The following is a 22702-nucleotide window of genomic DNA, read 5'->3' as shown; positions in this document are numbered from 1 at the left end:
TCCACATCAAAAGCAAGGTCTTAAGCCACCTCCTGGCCTCCCTCCTCAGTAGTGGGCTGCGTCCTCACCATTTCCTTTTGTCCAGAGTCCAGCACTGCTCACCCCAGTAAGCCTGCTCTCAGAAATCCTTGGAAAGGTAGAAACAGTGGATAGGGTATAGGATATCATTTAACCACCCTTTGGGTATTTGTATTTAAAAGAGGAAATGGTTTTATCTCCAACTGAAAACAGTGCCTCAATTTGAGGTCTTAATAAGGGACTTCTAGGAAAAACAAACACAATGTGGGCAATGGTACCTGCCTAAAGATTAGCTTTATATAGGTACTTTGTTCCTGGAATATGAGGTAGCATTGTTAGCAAATTCTTTTTCAAAAAAAAAAAAAAAACCAAAAAAACAAAAAACACACACACACACACACACACACACAAAAAAAAAACAATGAGCCAGAGGACAATGAAGTCCTTCCTTTGTCCACCAGCCACCACTCCATCAAAGCCCAACCCCAGGCCACATGCAGAAAAGGGCCGTAGGCAGTATACCTGGCTCGGATAGCAGTATACCATCAGTTTAATACAGTGCCTTCTTAACTTTAGGCCACCATGAAGCGAGACTGGCAATGGCAGCCAGGGTATGCAAGGTCTTCACATCCACTGGCCTGGTGTTTGGGTGATAGACAATACATCTGCATCAGGCGTGGGAATCCCTTACGGACTCTTGCTATCAGTAAATGATTCACAAGGCCTACAAAGAATATATTTCTAACCATGTAGCACACCATTAGAACCACTTGGACGGATGCCTGTGCCCTGGGCATGTCCAGGTAATGCTCTTCTGAAGTAAAACACAGCCCAGGCAGAGGGAGGAGACCATCTGGGAAGTGGGCCCAACCACAGAGTTGGCACCATGCCCCTCTACTTGTGTGACTTGCGATGTGGGTCTGCAGTCAGCCAGGGATGCCAGTGCAAGTCAGCAAAGCTAATGACCATAGTGGTTACTGTGTGTGGACACCCTTTTAGGGCTTTTATCTTGATGGTATCACATAATCCTCATCTTACAGATGATGAAACAGGCTTAGAAAGGCCAAAGTATTTGCTTAGCTATACCTATACATACTGATGGAATGAATGTCCCATAGGGTGCCAGGTGTTGAGAGAGTTAAAAAGCATAAGAGAGAGACTTAAATGCATAAGAACAGCACCTGATCTCAAAGTTACAAACCTTTAATTTGTCCCCCTAGATGTTGTCTAAGCCTAAGAGACCAGAGGAAGAAGATTCCCCTCAACCTCTACTGGAGTTAAGGTGACCAGGGAATCCACAGAAACAAATCATGTCCAACTAAATTTGGTAGTCCTATTTCAAACTATGTCTCTGAAAAAACCTTTTCAATTTGAGGTGAACTTTAAATAAAATACATAAAAGTACAACTATCTGTATGTTTAATAAATTCCATTTATTAAAAGTAAAAATGTATGCAATAAAAACTCACAAGTTTATGTACATTCAATGTATAATTTGATTAAAGAAATAAAAAATCCTGACACTTTTAGGTTGTTATGTTAGTAGGAGACAATATAAAATGACTAACTACAGTTTTGCCTTTCATTTATCTTGCGGATCTTTCTTGAATAAAAAAAATCAGACAAATTAAAAAAAAACTTTTATCAGTAATAAAAATTATCCATAACTACAACACCTACATTTAACAAATAACATTCTTTATAATGTTCAAACACTGAAAATTTTCAAAAATTGTTGGAAAATACCTTTGTGTTTTTTTAAAAATTTAAAATGGTTATATTTGAATTTACTTATTCAGTTGGGCCAATTTTTATTGTTTTACACAAAGCTGCTCTGAACCATCTTGAACTGGTGTGTTCATACCTCTGCCTGTATCCTCAGGATGCATTCTAGAGCAGAATCACTGGGTCAGAAAGTCTGAACTCTTTAAGGCTCTTTAAGGCTCTTGACACTTATGATCTAATTGCTTTCCAGAAAGGTTTAAACAGTTTGCTTTCCCATTAGCAGTTTGCAGGAGTGCCTGTTTCCTGTGGGGACCATTTGCAACTTATTTCTTGCCCTGAGAATGATCAAACTATCTCCTTTTGTTAGGATTCTGTTAGTAAATAAGTGTTTTCCTTATTGAATTGGAAAAAAGGTTAACATGAAGAATATTAAGCATCAGATATTTGTTGTAACTACCCCCGCTCCCCGTTGATGCTTATCTTTACGTTTTCCTGAGATGTTATGTATAGTCCAGGTAACCTACTGATCATTTCCTGAGTAATATCCTTCTACTTTTTCTTCTTTTTTCTTTTTTGTATTGCTTTTAATTTTAAAAACTTTGTAGCCAAGATCAGCTACATATTAAATGTTAAATTTTTAATAAATAAAAATTCATTTCATTTCCTTGCAAATCATCAATTTCATAAACTACATTTATTGAACAATTCCACTGATTCATCTATTTTTACACGGGAAATATACCACTTGCATTATTGTTGTACTCAAATCTACCTTAATATCTTTCAGCAGTTCTCATCTGCTTTTGGGACTTTAGAACCATTTGGTCAAGTTCCAAGAACAAATGAAGAAATATAATTGTTTCTGGAATTCACACAAGTATCAAATCTATAAATTATTGGTCTACCTACCTCTTTGCCTACCTACCCAGTTTTGCAGCTAATTTTAATTAGAATGCCTTTACTATTTCATCACTAAGTATGATGTTTAAAATAGATGTTCCTGATTATGATAAGGAAGTAGCCATCCATTTCTACTTAAATCTTTTATTTAAAAACATCACATATGGTGTTGGAATCTGTCCAGTGCATTTCAACATCTATTGAGATGATCATATGGTTTTCTCATTACTCTCCTATATGGACTCTTATTCTAGTTAAATGAACTTGCTTGCTCATTTTTTAAGTTTTACACTTTTAGGGGGTAAGTCCCTTACCAACCTTTTAAAAAACTTGATGTTATTCTATATTAGTCAAGATCTCTAGATGCAACCAATGGAAAACCAACTGCAACCAGCAGAAACAGAAAGGGAAATATATCTGATCACTTAACTGAAAAGTCTGAGAGTGGTGTTGAGGCAGAAACCCAAAGGGTGTCATGAAAGCAGCTTTGCCTCTCCTCATCTCTGAAACTTTAGACTTCTATCATCCCACCTGCAAGTACAGGGGGAACAGAGCATTTCTTTGCCAACAGCTCCAACAGAGTCCTAAGCAATTTTCTCTTTGATCCCAAAGTGCTCACATGTTCAAGCCTGTACCAATCATGGTGGCCAAGCAAAGCTGATTGAGGCTCAGGAAACCTGTCTACACTGAGGCAGGGAGTGGGGTAAACCAAGAGTAGGAGAGGTTTTCCACAGGGAATATTAAGGTGCTGTCACCAAAAGAACAAGGATGGAATCCAGATGGATATACACATTAACTGTCTGCTATCTATCCTTCATGGCTTGAAACCTTCCAGGACTGAAGATAAGAAGTAACTGTCTGGCTATCTTCTGACCATGCTGTTTCTCCATTCTCCCCAATTTACTGGGCATTCACTCCTTTTAGTGTGGTGGCAACTCTCCAGCAGTCATCATGAAACTAAGCGTTCTAACACCCCAGAGCTCAGTCTGATTTTAGCCTGAGTTGATCCTCTGGCTCAGGGCTTGCTCGGCATTCCTCTTAAGAAGGTGTCCACTGTGAGTAGGTCCTGGGGTGCTGCTGCCTACCATACAGGCTGTGGAGTGGGACATGGTCTCCTTGGCTTCTCCACTTAGTACTGCTCCCATAGACAAGTGCTGATGTCTTCTTCAGGACAAGGATTCAAGGGCCGATCCCAATATAGGGACGAGGGGCATAAAACCGGAAGGACATTACACTGGTTCCCATGAAATCCTTCCCATCGTGGTTCCTGATTCATGGTATTGATGTCCTTATTGAGACTGTAGGTTGCAGCTTTCCTATTCTTTTCCAAGCTAACCACACCCCAGACCTTTTTCCTTCCTCCACCACTCTGCCTCCCTCCACCATTCTTTACAAAAGCCCCACTTTTTTTGGTAAGTCTCAAAAGGGAAAGAGAACTGACACTAAATGGAGTGCTTCAGAGCCCAGACTGTACTTTATAGCAATTAATAAGAGGTTCTCTCTGGGGACCTCCACTTCACGGGGCTCCCACCCCTATTTCATCATTTAGGGCATTTCAGAGGATAACAAAGGGAAGCCTGCTCAAGGCTGAATGCAAACCACTTCCAATCACATTTAAAACATAAAGTCAGTTAGAGGTAAATACTTTATCCACCTTATAGAAATGTTGCAAAAATTATAATTTAAGATTGAGAAGCCAAACAGGCTTTTCAGGTAAATCAATCACTGAATCACTGAATCAATCAATAAATCAATCTGGCAGACAGAGTTGAAACTGCCCTTTGAAAGAAATAGGAGTGTAACTGCCAGGGATGATGACACCCATACTAGTGAAACACATAGCAATAGGGAGAATGCTACTTAGTGTGGTTTAGGGTAGGGCTGAGGTCAGCTGCTCAGAAGCAGTTTGATGCCTGGAGGCTACGGGTGGGGAAAGAGATAGAAAGGGGCTGGTGGAGTAACCCAAATAAATTTGCCAAGGTTCTAAGCAGGGTTTGGCAGCTTAGGCTAAGACTGCCTCAGTTCAGTGCTACGAATTACAATTCCTTCCTTGTGAATCTATTTGTCTTGCACTGAAACCAGGAGAGGGATTTGGTGGTTGTCAACTGCTTGGAAACCAGTAAATATTCTTTACTTACTTGGTTTCTCTTTTCCCTTTCATCTTTTGTCTCTGCTTTCCTTTTCCTGAAGGCTTGTTATTCCTCAACCAATCGCCACTTCCAACAAAATGAGTTGAGGGTTGTAGGCAAAGTGCAGTCACCATGCTGGCCCCACAAAAATTCACTATTGGCATTTCCTACTGTAAAAGTGCACAGTGGAAGAAAATGAGCATCCCTTGACACCATGCTCCATCTGTAGAAAAGAAGAACAATCTGAGTTGATTCTATGCCTTTTTGAATCTGCTTGTCCTACTCTATCTTGAAATAGAAGATGTATAGTCCTCTCCTATGGAGGGATGTTGTTGTTTTGCATAAGTAAAAAATCTTTGGACATTTGGTCTAAGATGCTGTGTAGTTTAAGAGGTAGTTACATAATTTTTTTTAAGATTTTTAAAAATTTATTCATGAGAGAGAGAGAGAGAGAGAGAGAGAGAGAGAGGCAGAGACACAGGCAGAGGGAGAAGCAGGTTCCATGCAGGGAACCTGATGTGGGACTCAATCTCTGGACTCCAAGATCATGCCCTGGTCCGAAGGCAGGCGCTAAACCGCTGAGCCACCCAGGCATCCCCCATAATGTTTTATATTATTATGTAGTTGTCCACAATCTTATCATTATTCCTCCTTTTCATCACACTTCAAACCAACAGACATGATAATTGTTATAATGCTCTCTTCTGTGAGAAATGCTAAGGGAATATGGCCTATTGATAACATTAGCTCAAGCAATCTTAACCCAGCAAGGATGGGCTTTGTCCAAGGTGGCACTACTGTCCATCCTCACTGAAAAGTTGAGAATTCGGTATGTGTGAATTCCAGAATCCTACGACACCGCGCCCCCCAAGACTCCCTCCACTCTCACTTTCTATATGAGAATGTGCACATAGCAACCATGCCAGAGGCTTCTGCAATACCTTAAATGTATTTGGTTATTAGATGCCCTTCGATCCTTTGAGGTGTTAGATGCCATTGGCACAAGAAATTTGATCTGATTTGGAAATGGGCCATGAATTCCCTGTTCTTCCCTCTGAAAACTCCTCAACACAGATGTTATGACAGAGGATATTAAAAGTGCACCCTGCCTTGAAAGATGGCATTTGTTTAAAAGTATGTAGAAGCTGTTCATTTTGAATTTATAACTTTTAAGTAAAAATAAATTAATAAGTGGTGGAGAGGGACTATCATACTATTCTCATTGAGCCACTGTCCATTGCATCATTCCAAGTAGTGAACACACAGGGATCCTTAATCTGTAGGCCACAGGGCCCTAGGAAGGCATAAAATAATCTCAGAGGAAGATAGATTTAGTTTGGAAAAAAGCCCCTTCGGTAATGTAACATCATTTTATATTGGGCAAATGATGTCCTACAGTACAAACTCAAGAAAGTCAAGTTGGTCAAAATTGTCTAGCCAATTGGAGAATCACAGAAGGTAAAGGGATTCTTAGGCTGCAAACTGACAGAGTCCCAGTAGTGGTTTTGTGTATGTGACAGAGACAAAGAGAGAAGAGGAGATAGAAAGTGAGAGACAGAGAGAGAAGAGTCTATATGGTTTTAAAAGCTGCTAGAAACCTCTATTTCCTTTCTAGAGTTGTTAACTTTTCCGGAACTGCTGACAAGAAAGACCATGTGTTATGATATTTCTCTGGGAAAGGACATATATCTATTGTGTGTGTGTTTGTATGCACCCCACACAGGCATAAGTGGCTTATTTTACCATGACAGTGGTGCAGGGTAAATTACTGCTCTAAGATAATTTATAGACAGTGGTTTGAACCTGAAGGTTTCTTTTCCTTGTTTGGGTGATGGACTCTTAGATATCAAATTTCCTCCGTCTGCACTATTGTCCCATGAAACTACTTGATTCTAGTGAATGCAGAGCTTGGCAGTCCTTGATGAAGCATATTTATGAGTTAAGTCCAAATGAATCCAAAACATATGGATTAAATTTCCCTTGAAATATCTAAATTAAAGGTGGAAAGCACTTCGAAGAATGCATTGGGGATCTACTATTCCTCAGGCCAATTTTAAAGGTTGAGCTATTTTTTCCCAATCAAGGGCGTTTGCCCATGTGGCCCAGTACTCGAAGGTCTCCATGTTAGCTCTTCTGTGGCTACTGTTATCCCAGGGCAGATGGACCTTGCTATTCTAAGAATGACTCCACCAAGATTGAGAGAGCCATGAATCAGCTGAATAGGGAATGCTTTATTGAGTGATACAGCTTAACGTCTCTTCCGGGCTCCTGCCTCATCCAAACCCTTAAACACGATTAATGCCAAATGTACAGGAATAAAAAGAGAGTGAGGAAGGCATCCAAAAAGCATTTCAAGGTAGAACCAAGGTGGTTCTCCTTCCTAGAAGCCAAAGTTATACTGAATGTAGCTCAGTAATTTTTTTAAAAGAAAAACAAAACAAGAAAAGCTATTCAGTCATCATGGTTTCTTCATTTACAGATAAGTCAATATCTCTTAATTTTTGGAACAATTATATGACAGCTGCATATTTATCCCATGATGATACATTTGCTTTGCATTTAACATCTCAAATTGAAATAGTAATAACTTCAATTAAAGGTATTTCAGTTAGCTCCTGAAGTTTTTATCTCCTTCTCCCCTTTCTCCTCCTTTGTACATACTAAGGATCATTCAAGGATCTCAAACCATTATAAATCTGAATAAAGTTACTTTTAAAATCGCCAAACCTTTTCTACATATGTTTGCCTAGGCTTGACAGAAAATGCTTCTTGTATATTTTCTTGTCATCACAGGAACCATATTTGTTTGTTTTTAGAAGCATGAGATAATTTTCTTTCTGGGCTTTGGCCTCAACAGACTATTCCAATGAGGTTTAGGCCTATCTACAAATGTGTTGGAATTCGGAAATTGATATCTGGTAACTTGCTCTATCTATGACCAAAGACAGTATGTTTTCACTGCAAAGAGCCTAACTTTCCTCAGACTAATGCCCTCTTCATCGAGGCCAGTAAATCACCCGAAATCAATGTTCTCAAAATCTGACCATATGTACATTTTTAAAAAATATTTTATTTACTTATTCATGAGAGACACAGAGAGAGACAGAGGCAGAGACACAGGCAGAGGGAGAAGCAGGCTCCATGCAGGGAGCCCGACGTGGGACTCGATCCCGAGTGTCCAGGATCACGCCCTGGGCCGAAGGCGGCACTAAACTGCTGAGCCACCCAGGCTGTCCTGACCATGTGCACATTTATTGGAATCCAAGGTTGTAAGAGTTTCATTGGAATCAAGCACAACCAAGTATTTAGGGCATCAAAAGTGCTGGTTCTGGTTAGTGCTTGGCTCATACAGTGGCAACTGGCTCAAGGCATCTGGGTATAATTTTAATATACTAAAAGGAAAATATATTTTCCCTCTCACCTAAAGGAAAGAGGAGAAAATGTCTGCACTTAGTGACAATTTTTTTTTACATCTAATCTTAACACTCAAAGTCCTTATGGATCTATATATGTATTTGGAGAAGTGGATTTTTAATAAACTGACATTGCAGAGCAAACAAATTTAATAAATTTTGATCAGAGACACGTTTTGTGGCCAGAAATATCTAATACTGTTGTTTATATCCATCAAATGAGCAAGGTAATAGCTAGCTGTTCCCTTTCCTATGTAGTCATTACCCTTCTGTCTACATTTTTTCCTGGTCAACATTGAATATGGGGGAAATTATGAAAACAGTGGAACAGATGATGCCCTTATAATGTATTCCCAATGACCCTCAAGTAACAGTTCAGACTTTGGTCTAGAACAAAGCAATACCTCTCCTGAGTCTATGAACTTCCCCAGAGAGCCTGAGTGTTTTAATAAGAAGAGGTCATCCCAAATAGAGATGCTAAATGTATGATGACTGTTTAGGGTGTATCTGTTCTGTGCAGATATTTCCTCCATCCTGTCATCATCATCCAGGCTCTCCGGGCCAGACCTCCCTGTGCCTTGACCCCCTGGCTCTCTCCCACAGGCTTTAAATCTGGCTCAATCTTGCTCTCTGACTGGAGGGAGCAATGGGATTCTCCATTATGTATTCAAGACTCAACATCTGGCTTTTCCTCCATGTTTCTCTAATCAAGTAATTGAAAGACAACTTTTATGTTGGCAAATCGAACTTCAATAAAAAAAAAAAGACAACTTTTAGTGGCAAACTAGTCTCAGGGAGAGTACTGATATTTCTCTATTTCTTTTTGTCACACACTGAGCATTATCCTTGGAGAAAGAAGAGGTAAGATAAAAATCATATCTTTTAAAACAACAAAAGACTATTTTTACATACAGATGTGAGTCTGAAGAACAGTGAAACTTTTTTTTTCATCTCATGCCCTTTGTTCCAAGTACGTGGTGTGTGTGTACACATTTTCATTATGGACACAACTTACTTTCTTCTTTGTACCAATAGACCCAAATTACTTTAATTTGGTCAATAGCTGAATAATTCATTTTATTTAAAGCAGTAAATGTTGGGATGCCTGGGTGGCTCAGTGGTTAAGCATCTGCATTTGGCTCAGGGTATGATTCTGGGGTCCCAGATCCAGTTCCACATCAGGATCCCTGCAGGAAGCCTGCTTCTCCCTCTGCCTATGTCTCTGCCTCTCTCTGTATCTCTCATGAATAAATAAATAAAATCTTAAAAAAAAATAAAGCAGTAAATGTCATGAACAAAACTGGCTATATCAGATGGAGAGATATATAATAGATACAATAATAGACTGAAAGGTTTGTTTTGTTTCTTTCCTTTTCACACCTACTTCTCAAGATTGGTACTTGATCCAAATAGTCATCTGTGATTCTAGTGTGGACTTTAATGATATTATGTGCCCAGCAGAGCAAGTACCCCTGCTTCAAATACTGACAAAAAATATAAAGTTTCTGTCTTGGTCAGTTTGTCTGCCTTTGCAGAGATTCAGTGAGTTAATAGTCAATTGTCCCTGTGCTTTGGTATTAAAATTAACTATTGTTGACTGGTTTTTATTCTTCTTATAGCCTCCAGGCAACACTTAATGAACAAGTCCAACCAAAGACAGTGGCCTTATGTCTGACTCACAGTGGCCACACAGACTAGTTCTAAGTAATTTATTCCTGAGACTGACTGCAGTTTCCCAAGACAGATTTTGCTGGACTCCTCAGAGATGTATTACAGAATAACCAAAAGTTTTCAGAGATGTGGATTAAAAGTCGACCTCCACCCCTATGAGCCCTGTGATCTGCAGTAAGTTCAAGCCACTTTCCTAAGACCCTATTTTCACCCTTGACAAATGCCAATCACAGAATCTGCATCTTGAAGTTGGGATGATGATGAAACGAGACAAGATATATAAAGGGCTTGACCAAAAGTAGGCTCCAACACATGTTGATCAAACTTCTCAGCAGTAGTGGACTAATTTCAAATCCTTTTGCTTAGCATTTTATTTTCTTCCAGTATGATGCAGAGAGCTTGAGGAAGGTACAAAGTTTCTGTTGTTGCAGAATTTGTTTGATCTGCCTACTTTCACCAGGTACCAAAGATTGTTTACGGCAATGTTTGTAGGTCTGGCCTGCCTTGATAAGGACAGGAACGAGCATCTTTAGCTTTCTACTTCCTCAAAAGAATTAGAAAACTTGCTCAAGCGGTTGGAATGGGCAAAACTGTCTCAAATGTTCAGTTACATCTCGTAAATACATAATTGTACTCTTGACAGATAAAAATCACTTGATCTAAATATGTGTAATAGAATTACTACTACCATACCTTGAAGTGCGCATAACCAGATTGGTAGCTTTTCATATTGTCTAAAATAAAGAAAGTCAATTCCCAATAAATTAAACACAGTCAGTGAACTATTCTATTGTTTCCATATAAAACCATCCCAATCCACATTGAAAGGCTTTTGTGAACTTAAACCAGTCAGAAAGCACTGAACCTGAAGCAACATTCACTTCTTCTTCCACTTGAATCAGTCCTATTTGAGTAAATGGAGAAGGGTCACAAAAATACTCATCTAATTCTATATTACATACCCAGTGATATTATTGATATCATATCTTCATTTTTCTTTGACCAGTGTTATCAAAAAATAGGGCCAGGAGTAGGAGATTTCAGGAAATCTGGTAAACAAAAAGATCTTACAGTATTTGCTAAAATCTCCCAAAATGAACTCAAAGTGAGTACACAGCATCAAACATGTACAAACCTGCAGGGGGGAAAAAAAGGTACAATTTTTGATCATGATCTTTGAAAATTTATTTATTTATTTATTTATTTATTTATTTATTTATTTATTTATAAAAGATTTTTATTTGGCAGAAAGAGAGAGAGAGAACAAGTAGGCGGAGCAGTAGGCAGAGGGAGAGACAGAGGGAGGCTCCTCATGGAGCAGGGAGCCCGATGTGGGGCTCCATCCCAGGACACTGGGACCATGACCTGAGCTGAAGGCAGACGTTTAACTGAGCCACCCAGGTGCCCTGACCTTTCAAAAATTATGAATGAGGAAAGAGAAAGACAGATAACCAATTTTGGAAACTGGTGTACTCTTGACTATGATCCTCAGAATCAGTCAGAAAAAGAAGTAGAGACTTCAGAATAAACTTTCATGATCAACCCTCAACTGAGGCAGATTTAGACAAGAGCAAATATGGAGGTTTGGGCAGCAGGTGAGGAAGAACAAAATCAGAAGCCCCTCTTTGACACCTCAACAAACAGGGAACAGGGCAAGACTTCTCCCCAGAGAATCGGAGTCACCCTGAGCTGTAGTCTTCAAGGGTAAACAGGCACTTAGCTGAATCGAAGGAAGACAAAAGAGAAAAGAACCAAAACTCAGAGAATGAGTCCTGAAGGAGTGAGATGTCCTAAGTAGAAACGACAAACAGGGGGCACCTGGGTGGCTCAGTCGTTTAAGTGGCTGCCTTTGCTCAGGTCATGATCCCCAAGCATTGCCCCACATTGCATCAGGCTCCCTGCTCAGTGGGAAGTCTGCTTTTCCCTCTGCCCCACTGCTCTGCTCAAGCATGAGCACTCTCTCTCTCTCAAATAAATAAATGGAATCTTACAAAAATAACATCAAAAAAGAAAAAAAAAAAAAGAAAGGAAAGGAAATAGAGAAGTTCAGTTAAGGAATTGTTTCTATTTCTAACTAGAAGTTGTAGTCCACAGCTGCGGGTTTTAGTCATTTTGCCCCTGCTTTGCTGGGAGGGGAAGGAACAGCTGCTTAAGAGCTGTGGGTGAAGCAGGGAAGGGAGCACCTAGAGCAGGTTATATAAGAACACTCTGGGGATGTGTTCTGAATAGCATGGAAGGCAGAATTTCTAAACCTGCAGATACCCCGAACAGGATAGAGAGATGTCCTGTGCTAGGAAGAGTGAACACTAGTACACACCCCTGAACCAAACTGTCAAAGGCAGTAATCAAGCCCTCTAAGTACACTGGCTTATTAAGTTAGAAAAGTGTAGCCTTCCCTTACTCCCTCCAAGCACTTGTGGAAAAGGAGAAAAGTTCAAGAAAACACATACCATGCTAACTCCAAACTGAAGCCATAAGGAGGAAAGCAAGTCAAGTTGACAAATGTCTAGGATAATTCATCTGAATGTCATCGGAACAAAGATCTAATATGCTTTATGGACTTGCTCATAACATAAATGTGACAAAAAGAAATACTATGGTAACTGATTACATGGCATCATTATAATAACTAGGATTATGCTAGTAAATGTATAACAAGCTGGGGTGTGTGTGTGTGTGGGGGGGGTACAACAATTTGTACCATTTGCTAATTGCCAGACCTAAGTACTCCTACCATAGCCATTTTCAACCTACCAAATGACATCAGTGAATGTAAAGTTAGGAAGAGATGTAAACATTTGACACTCATGAATCCATTCCAGCACACTACTGATGCTAACTATGCAAAAACTCCACTACAGTAAGCATGCAGGGAAGGAAGGGGATGTATAAGACAGGTAATGCTTACATTCTGTAAGATGATATAAACCAGAAAATGGAAGAAAATTCCTTGCAATGTGTTTTTCTTTTTAGAACCTAAACAGAACAAAAAGTTCTAAAGGAAAGACATCAAGAACAACACATTAAAACAATAGAAGACCATTTCAAAGCTAAGGAAACAAATGCAGGATCAAAATAAATCAATTACAGAATAACTAAATATATTATAGAAATATCAAGAATTCAATTGACACCATTGAAAATTAGCAACTAAGAAAAAAGGCTTTGTATCAATGAAAGAATACAGAAAAAATAAGATTAAAACAATTTTAGAAATCAACAACTATATAATATAAAGATTACTGATACATTTGAATGGTAGAAAATGGTAGCAAATGGTAGAAAAAATAAACTCTATGGATTGATCTCATTTATAAATATGAAATCAAGGACCTTAAAAGCATTAGCAAATAAAATTCAGCAGCACCCTCAAAGAAAACTACCACATAATCTAATAGGTTTTTCTCAGGAATGCAAATATAGTCCATTATTAAAAAAGCATATAATTCATCATAAATAAATGAAAAAGTAAAGGCATACTTATTTCAAATATGTCAAAACAATAATTTAATAAAATTCAATATCCACTGCTAACTTAAAAAAAAGCACTGACATAGAACTCAGTGGCTATTTCTGTGACATTTTGCATATGTATATATGTATGTGTATATGCATACGTATAATACATGCAATGGAAAGCTCTCACCATGTTAATGAAGAAACACTAGAAGCATTCTCATTAAATATCGAGAGAGATGTCCTCTGTAACTACTATATTTATTCTTGCTCTGTTAAAACTAGACAATGCAATTAAGGAACATCTATAAAGCAGGTATAATTGTAATGCAGATGCATAAATTATCATTCTTTGCATGCTATATTATTGAATACCTTGAAAACTCAAGAGAATCAATTAAAAAATTATCAGAATGATATCATTTAATAAGAAACTAGTGACAAAATTAAAATAAAAAATCAACAGCATTCTTATGTGTAAACAATATCCAATTAAAAAATAGATTGGAAGAACATGTTTCTTTACACTGTAAAAATAGGAATTATATATTTTTTAATGTAAATTATGTATATATAAAGGACTTGAAAGAAAACTTACATGTTAAACTATATCATGTCTTGGATAGAGCTACTGAATTTTGAAAAGATTCATTTATTCATTCACTCAGAGAACATTTATTGAAGGCCTATTAGATATCATGCACTGTTCTAGGCCTTGGGGAGACAGCACTGAACAAAACAGACAAAAGTCCCTCACTATAAAGGGGATCTAGTGAAGGAGACGGACATTTTATCATGTGATATGATGAGCTTAACAGTTGGATAAAAGTGTGCTCTTTCAAACAGCAGAGCTACAGGGAGGGATGGTCAGGGAAGGCCTCATTGACAGGTGACATTTAAAGCTGTGTGGCCTGAGGAAGTGGGGGTGCAAGCCACGTGCAAAGTCCTCCAAGAGGGAGAGGATTCATGTGTTTAAAAATATCAGGTAGGCCACATAATTGGTGTGGAGTAAGAGAAAAAGTAATAGGATATGGGTACAGAGAGAAAGCCAGCACTAAATGCATTGGGTCCATTGGCTGTTGTAGGGCTCTGGACTGCACTGTGAGTGAGATGGGAGCCTTTGTAGGTTTTGAGGAATAGACCTGCTCTGACTAGATATTTTGTTTATCAGTAAGTTCATTCATAAGTCTACAGATATGGGTATTACAGAAAGCCTATACCCAAAGCAGCATCAGAAATGGAAAACATCACAATCAAGGGAGAGTTTTATATGAAGGAAAAATATATCAAATCATAGAGCAGACTATAAATCATTCATAGATCATAAACATAGCAAGTCTCTGATTTACTCAATAACTGGAAAGATTTTTTTCTGCTTATATTTTATAGGGATCACTTATTTTAATAATGTTAATACCCAACCTATACAATTTTATTTAAATTACAGTTCAAACTGCTAAGGAAAATTAAAAAATGATATTGAATTTCATCTGGAAAAATCCAATGTGTAAAGGTAGACATCAGAATTTTGCAGAAAAAGAGAAAAAAGGGATTATCAATCAAACTATGCATTAACTGTACCATGAAGCTATCATAATTAATATACTTGGATATAGAGTAGATCATATAAATGTGGATTTCAAAATTGGATAATTCTAGAATTCACAGTGTTGAAAAGCTAAAATAGTCAATAAATAATGTTGAGAACAGGACAGACATTTGAAACATTAACAAAATACTTGTGGAGAAAACTTATGAGGTCTTATATCAAAATAAATTTCAGTTCCTTAAAAACACATACACATAAAAATAAATTCACAAATGATCTAGAAGACAATATGCAAGAGATGTGTGTGTATGTCTGTATGTGTGTATATTAGAGTGAAAACATCTTAATTTTTAAAAAAGACTTATTTATTTTGAGGGGGCAGAGGGAGAGGGAAAGAATCTCAAGCCTATTCTCTGCTGAGCACAGAGTCTGATGCAGGGCTCGATCTCAGGACCCAGAGATCACGACCTGAGCCACCAAGAGTTGGATGCTCAACCAACTGAGCCACTCAGGCATTCCATGTGCAATGGAATCCAAATCATGAACCTATCAAAGAAATAAACTAAATATGAAAAATACTAACAACCTATAGAAACCAAGACACAAATGGCAAGTGAGTATGTGAAAATTTGTTTAAAGACCATGAAGAGATGCTCAACATCACTCATCATCAGGGAAAAACATATCAAAACCACAATGACCTATCATCTCACACCTGTAAGAATGGCTAAAATTAACAAGTCAGGAAAAAATGTTGGCAAGGATGTAGAGAAAGGGGAACCCTCTTACACTGTTGGTGGGAATGCAAACTGGTGTAGTCACTTTGGTAAAGAGTATGGAAGTTCCTCAAAAAGTGAAAAATAGAGCTACCCTATAACCCAGCAGTTGCACTACTAGGTATTTGTTCAAAGAATAAAAACATACAGATTAGAAGGGGCACATGCACTCTGATGTTTATAGCAGCATTATCAACAATAGCTAAACTATGGAAAGAGCCCAAATGTACATCAATTGATACACACACACACACACACACACACACACACACATATACACATATATCATATATATATATATACACGCATACATATATGACATATATATACTGGAATATTATTCAGTCATCAAAAAGAATGAAATCTTGCCATTTGCAATAATGTGGATGGAGCTAGAGTGTATTATGCTAAGTGAAATAAGTCAGAGAAAGACAAATACCATATGATTTCACTCATAGTGGAATTTTTTTTAAAGATTTTATTCATTTATTCATGAGAGACAGAGAGAGAGAGAGGCAGAGACACAGGCAGAGGGAGAAGCAGGCTCCATGCAGGGAGCGTGACATGGGACTCGATCCCAGGTCTCTAGGATCAGGCCCTGGGCTGAAGGTGGCACTAAACTGCTGAGCCGCCCAGGCTGCCTCATAGTGGAATTTAAGAAACAAAACTGATGATCATAGGGGAAGGGAAGGAAAAATTAAGATAAAAACAGAGAGGGAGGCAAATTGTAAGAGACTCTTTACTATAGGAAACAAACTGAGGATTGCTGGAGGGGAGGTAGGGGGGTAGGGTAGGGTGACTGAGTGATGGGCATTAAGGAGGGCACATGATCTGATGAGCAGTGGGTGTTATATGCAACTGATGAGTCACTAAATTCTACACCTGAAACAAATAATACACTGTATGTTAACTGACTTGAATTTAAATAAAATCTAAAAAATAAATTTGTTCAAGTCTACTTTTGAATTATTAAAATAAAAAAGCCAAGATAATATTTTCCAATTAGTATGCTGACAAAAATAATTTAAAATAATTGATAATAACCAACTGGGTATGTTTGGGGAAATGAGAGTTACATATTGACTCATCATTTTCATAGATACGTTGACAATCTATAAGAATTTTTTTTATGTATTTTTTATTGGAGTTCGATTTGCCAACATATAGTGTAACACCCAGTGCTCATCCCGTCAAGTTATAAGAATTTTCAGTGTGTTTACCACTCTTTATAAAAATGGTATATAAGAATAACCATACAGATTATCAAAACAATAAATATTAAAAACAAATCTGGAATTTAATATGTAATAAATAGGCTTTCAATTTGTGAAGAAAGGAGGCTTTTACTTAATAAATAGTATTTGAAAATTGGTCATCAATCTGGAAGAAAACAAGCCTGGATCCTTACACCTCACAGTTTATCAAAAATAAATTCCAAATAGATCAAAATTTCAAATGCTAAAAGTGAAAAAGTGATTTAAAGATGTATTAATTCTATGACCATGTGATCTGACTGCTAGAAATTTACCACTGAGATGATATACACTAACAAAAGTTTTCAAAATAGAAAAAAATCGGAAACACCCAAATGCCAGTCAATAGGAATCTAGTTAAGGTTTTAAAAGGTACATTCATACAACAAAATCTGATGCTAATATTACACTATATGCTAATGATATGCTAATATGCTAATACTATGTGGTTATTAAAAAAGAATGAGATGATCTGTGCTAACAGGGAAAGATAGTTTTTTCACTTGATGAAAAAAATTAAAAAGTTAAAAAATTCTTTAGTACATTCGTGTAAATGCTTAAAAAGGAGCTCTACGTAAATGATAATCATATTAGTAAAAATAATAAAACCCAACGCTTATTTAATTATGACTATCTACCAGGTACTATTTTAAGTACTTTACATACTTAAATAACTCTCAAAGATAGGTGCTATTAAGAGGCCCTCTGTGAGTCGGAAACCCAAGGTAGATTGTCTTGTGGATCCAGGATTCAAAACCAGGCAGTGTGACTGCAAGTTAACTGCTAATCACTGTGCTATGGAGACACACACACACATACGATTAGTACGTATTACAGAAAAAGTAATAGTTGTAGTTACCAGGGATAGAGAAATGAAAGTTGGGCATTGGAATCTGAGAAACCAACAGTCATTTTATAACTTTCTGTACCTATTTGATATTTTTAAAAAATCATATGTAGATTTTAATTTTTCTTGACTAAACAACTAAGAAAACTTGAAGGGAGGCGGGGGAAAAAGGAAGGGATGCCAAGCATCCTCAGGAACTCTAGAGAAAAATGACCCCAGCTGGCACAGAGCAATGAAACTTGAAGTCACTGAACTTGAGAGCAGTAGGCTTTGCTTTTGCACGCACTTTCCTGAGCTGGTGTAGGGGACTGACTTGCTGGAGCAGAACGTGGGCGCCACTGTGTTGCATTCTCTATCAGCAAAGAGATCAGAGAAGGATGCTGCTCTATCATGTCTCTCCTATCAATTGATCGGATTCTCTGCTTTTCTGTGTGCCTGACACTGTGATACCTGGGAGCTCAGAGAGTGCTGCTGGACCCCAAACAAACAACAATGCCAGGAGGTGCTCATTTATCATCCCAAGGGAAGGCAGGCCTGAGAGCCAGCACTGGTTGGCTAAGTCTCTGGCACACAGGCTTGGTTTCTTTGGCAGGGAAGAAGTCACCATATGTCTCCAGGCACCAGCTAGTTGGCCATCTCCAAAAGAAGAGTTACTGTATCCATCACTAGAGGACTCAGGTGTCAAGTATGCTGGCAAGCTCCTGACTGCTACCTGAAACCTCCAGAACGCCGCATTGTTCTTTTCTGGGTTCTGAGAGGGAGGGGAAGAGAGGCAAGCAGGCTATTATTGTTGGGCCGCAGAGAAATAAAATCAGCCCCTCTGCAAGTCCACAGTTGGTGTGAACTGATAAAGTGTCTGGTGCAAATGGCAAAGATTAAAGGACTTTGTGGTGTTCCAAATCTCTCTTTCTCTGTGTGCTGTTCAATAGAGGTTTCCCTGAATCTTGCCTTATTTTCTCCGATGATACAAGGAATGAGTGCAAAGCTAAGTGATCAGAAAAGTTACAAGTAGAGAATATAAAACTGTGTTTATAAGTGTGTGATTGTGTATGAATACACAGGGATTACCACATTTTCTTCTATTAGCAAGGAACTAGAATGAAGGTAGTTATTTACAAGGATGGGGTTTAGGAAAGAAAGTGCGAAGGCCCTTTACAAGGACTTACAAAGTACTGGCGGTGGGTGGGGGTGCTGCAAGAGCACAGGAGTAGGTCTTTCAGATACCACCTGTTCTGGCTGCTTCACAAACAAGATTTCCTTAAAGAGCAAGGTTAATTAAACTCTAGATCAGGAGTTCTCAAATTCTTTAGACTCAGTACTACTTTGCGCTCTTAAAAATTATTAAGGACCCCAAGGGTTTTATTTATATGAATTTTCTCTATTGATGTTTACACTGTTAAAAATTGAAGCTGAGAATTTAGGAAACATATTTTATGATTTATTGAAATAACAATAATAAACATACCACAGGTTAACAGACATAATCCATACTTGTGAAAATAACCACATTTTCTAAAACAAAAATAAATTTATTGAGGAGTGGCATTGTTTTCCATTTTTCCAAATCTCTTTAATATCTGCCTTATTAGGATATAGCTGGACTCTTACATCTGCTTCTACGTTCAATCTGTCCTACCACTGGTATTATTGTGCCTCTGGAAAACTATACTGAATACTCTAAAGAAAATGAGAATTTAAAAAGATAAATGATGCCTTATTATTATTATGAAAATAATTTTGACTGCAACGACCTTCTAAAGAGTTGCAGAGACCCCCAGGTATCTCCAGGCCATACTTGGAAAACTACTAGTGTGACTGAATAATTAAAGTGATGCATGGGGAAATCACTGGTGTATACTGTTAGCACTATATTTCCGCCACTAAAAAGCTATGCACTTGGAAGATGAGTGCTCTGGGTTCGAAGAAGACCAATTATGATTTTGAAAATCAAGTCATGTGAGGTTGCATTTTGAGAAAAGCATGTAAGAGAAACATGTATCCAGTTAAACAACAACAATGCAGCTACTCTCACACCAAGGCCATGGTTTCATGACTGCACAATTTGACCCTTTGGATGATTTCAATAATTGAGAATTTGGGAACTTTTAGGGTTTAGAAACCTAGTGGCTATGGAAGAGGGGGTGGGGTGGGGTACAGGGTGACTGGGTGATGGGTATTAAGGAGGGAACCTGATGTAATGAGCACTGGGTGTTCTATCCAACTGATGAATCACTAATGACACAATATGCTATGTGTTAACTTAAATTTAAATAATTAAAAAAAAGAAAAAAAGAAACCCAGTGGCTTTTTTTTTTTTTTTTAAGTAAGTGTTGTATTTGAAGTTCTATGCCAAGGTCATTTTGCATAAATGGCACTACAACTGTAATTCAACTACAGGTTAAAATGGACAGGGCAGGTCTTTTGGTTGGAAGCTCACATCTATCTCTCACAGATCTGTGAGGAGATGATGAGGAAATAGATGGAAAAACCCGCTGAGAAGTTAGTACAATAAAACATAAAATTTGTTTGTTTGTTTCTATGTTTGTTTGATTTTTGGAAGGGTCTATATAGGATAGCTGCCATGTTAGTGTCCAAAATCTGGCCTTCAGGGAATATATGGACCACACAGATATCTGACCTTCAGGGAATATATGCACCACACAGACAGTTAAAAATGGGAATACACAGTAACAAGTTTAATACATTCAAATTCAACAATAATTACTCACAAGGAAAAAAAAATTACTCACAAGGTCATGAATCTTGAAAAACAGATTGGTTTATGACAAAGAGACCCAAATAAGCTTTCTGACATATTGGATTATTTGCAAAAGAAATTTCTTTCCCTGGTAACTAGAGAGATTACCACAAATGAGGAGAACTGTGGGTTTGCAGCACAGGAATCCAAAGAACAAGCATGCACACATGCACACAAATACACAAACACATGAAAGGATCCTAGGTTTAAGTGTCCCTGTTTGTGGGTTTGTGCAACCCTAGCCTTGCTTCTAGATTCAGAATCCTGAGATAACATAATAGAGATTTCTGATCTTTGCTGACAAGCATGCTCTAAACCAGGTGTAAAATCTTTGGCAAGGTACTTAACCTATAATGGATCTGTTTTATCATTTTAAGGATCTCGGAACTTGGTATTTCAGCCTGCTAAAAAATAACTTGTCAGAGCTGTGAAGCTGTCACCTAGGTTAGGGATGGGAAGAATGCTACAATTGTGCATCAGCATGTGTAACTGATGTGAAAATGTAAGGTTAACTGTGCGAAAGCAAATCAGACTAAATTTATTATTGTGTCTCCAGTTAAGCAAAAATCTGCATTTCTAGGTCTTAAGAACCTGCAAAGAGAAGTAAGCTTGGAATCGGGTAAAGTCTCAGGATGACACAAATCCACAGAAGAGACAATTTCCAATGGCACTAACTACAGTAAGGATGGAATTACAGGGCTGAGAAGACCCTATACAAGGGGGTCAGCCCTCGTGGAGTCTGCAAACAGTGCCTCCCCTGCCTCAGCACAGGGCTTGCGAATGACCGAAAAGGTGATGCAGGGGTATCTTAACTTGAGGGTCACAAGTTCACACTACTAGTGACAAAGGAGACATGTATACACTGTTGGTGGATTTTCTCTTTGTGTGCCACAGGTTCAAGTCTAGACATACGTATTCATTATCCTTGACTAGCTATAGTAGGGATGTATCATGCTAAGGAGTTATTATTGTTTCTCTCTTTTATTTTTAGAGTTTGAGATTTCTTATCCACAAGGAAGGGCGGACTACCATTTGGAATTGGATGGGGACCTGTGGATGAGGAGCCAGACTTGACCTTCGGACTTGCTTCACTGCAGACAAGAAGGGTTACCCCAGGGGCTACTGTGTTCAGGCAGTTATATCAGAGTCGAGCCTCATGATGAGGAGGACAGGAGGAGAGCAGAACAGCAACCATATCTGCCTACCCAAATCATCAACAGCCACTTTCCATGGCCAAGGGTATGCGTTCAGAAGGACACCAGGTGGGGCTTCTAATACTAATCTGAAATTCCCAGAGGTTCTGCTTTATTTCAGCCTCACCTTTCTCACTGCCTAGTCATTTCTTTTCCTCTAGTGTCTTTCTTTTTCTGTAACTACCCAGCTCTTTTTCCATATTATCATCTTTTCCTATTTTTCCTTTGTTCTCTTCCTTGGCCCTTATTTTCTCTATTTTTTTTTTTTTGTATTACCTGATCAAAGCATGAACAAATATTTAAAATATTTGTATCATAATATGGCAAATTTGGCATTCTCCTTCAATCCAACTTTACACCAGTATCTTTGAATACAAGCTCTCTATAACCTGTGTACATCCCAAACTGCATAGGCTTCTCTTCCTTGAACACTCAGTACCTATCACATATTTGAATATTTTGCTAGCAATTTCCTTTCTGACATCTCTGGCTACTGACATAGTACTGGTATTTCAAGCCTCAGTTCACTGTCACTTTCTACATGAAGCCTTTTGCAGTCCTCTTAGGTACTCTCCTTTGGATGGTCTCCATATTTTCTCATTTGGTGATCTAATCTAATCTTGAACTTCATTTACTACTTTTAATGTGACTGCACTCTGATTTATTGTCTCAGATCTAACTTAAATTCTTTTACATCTATCAACTACTTATTAAATATCTCCTCATGGATGACCAGTTTATCCTGGAGGACAATAAATTTCCAATAATATGTTAGCAATTCCTAAATTCACGTACATGCACACATGGGTACACACATGCCTGTGTACATGTGTGTGCACGAGTTTGTGCACACACATGCACTAGGATGTTAATGGACACAGTTTCCCATCCTATCCTCTGAAACAGTTTGGGTGATCTGGTGCATCAACTATTTAAAAAAAAATCTCTGGTGCTGGGGCAAATTGCTATTTTCTGAGCTGTTTCTCATTCACTACTTTATTATCCTCTCACTAA

The sequence above is a fragment of the Vulpes lagopus genome, chromosome 11 (assembly GCF_018345385.1).
Source record: "Vulpes lagopus strain Blue_001 chromosome 11, ASM1834538v1, whole genome shotgun sequence".
NCBI lineage: Eukaryota > Metazoa > Chordata > Mammalia > Carnivora > Canidae > Vulpes > Vulpes lagopus.
This window is presented reverse-complemented; position numbering follows the sequence as displayed.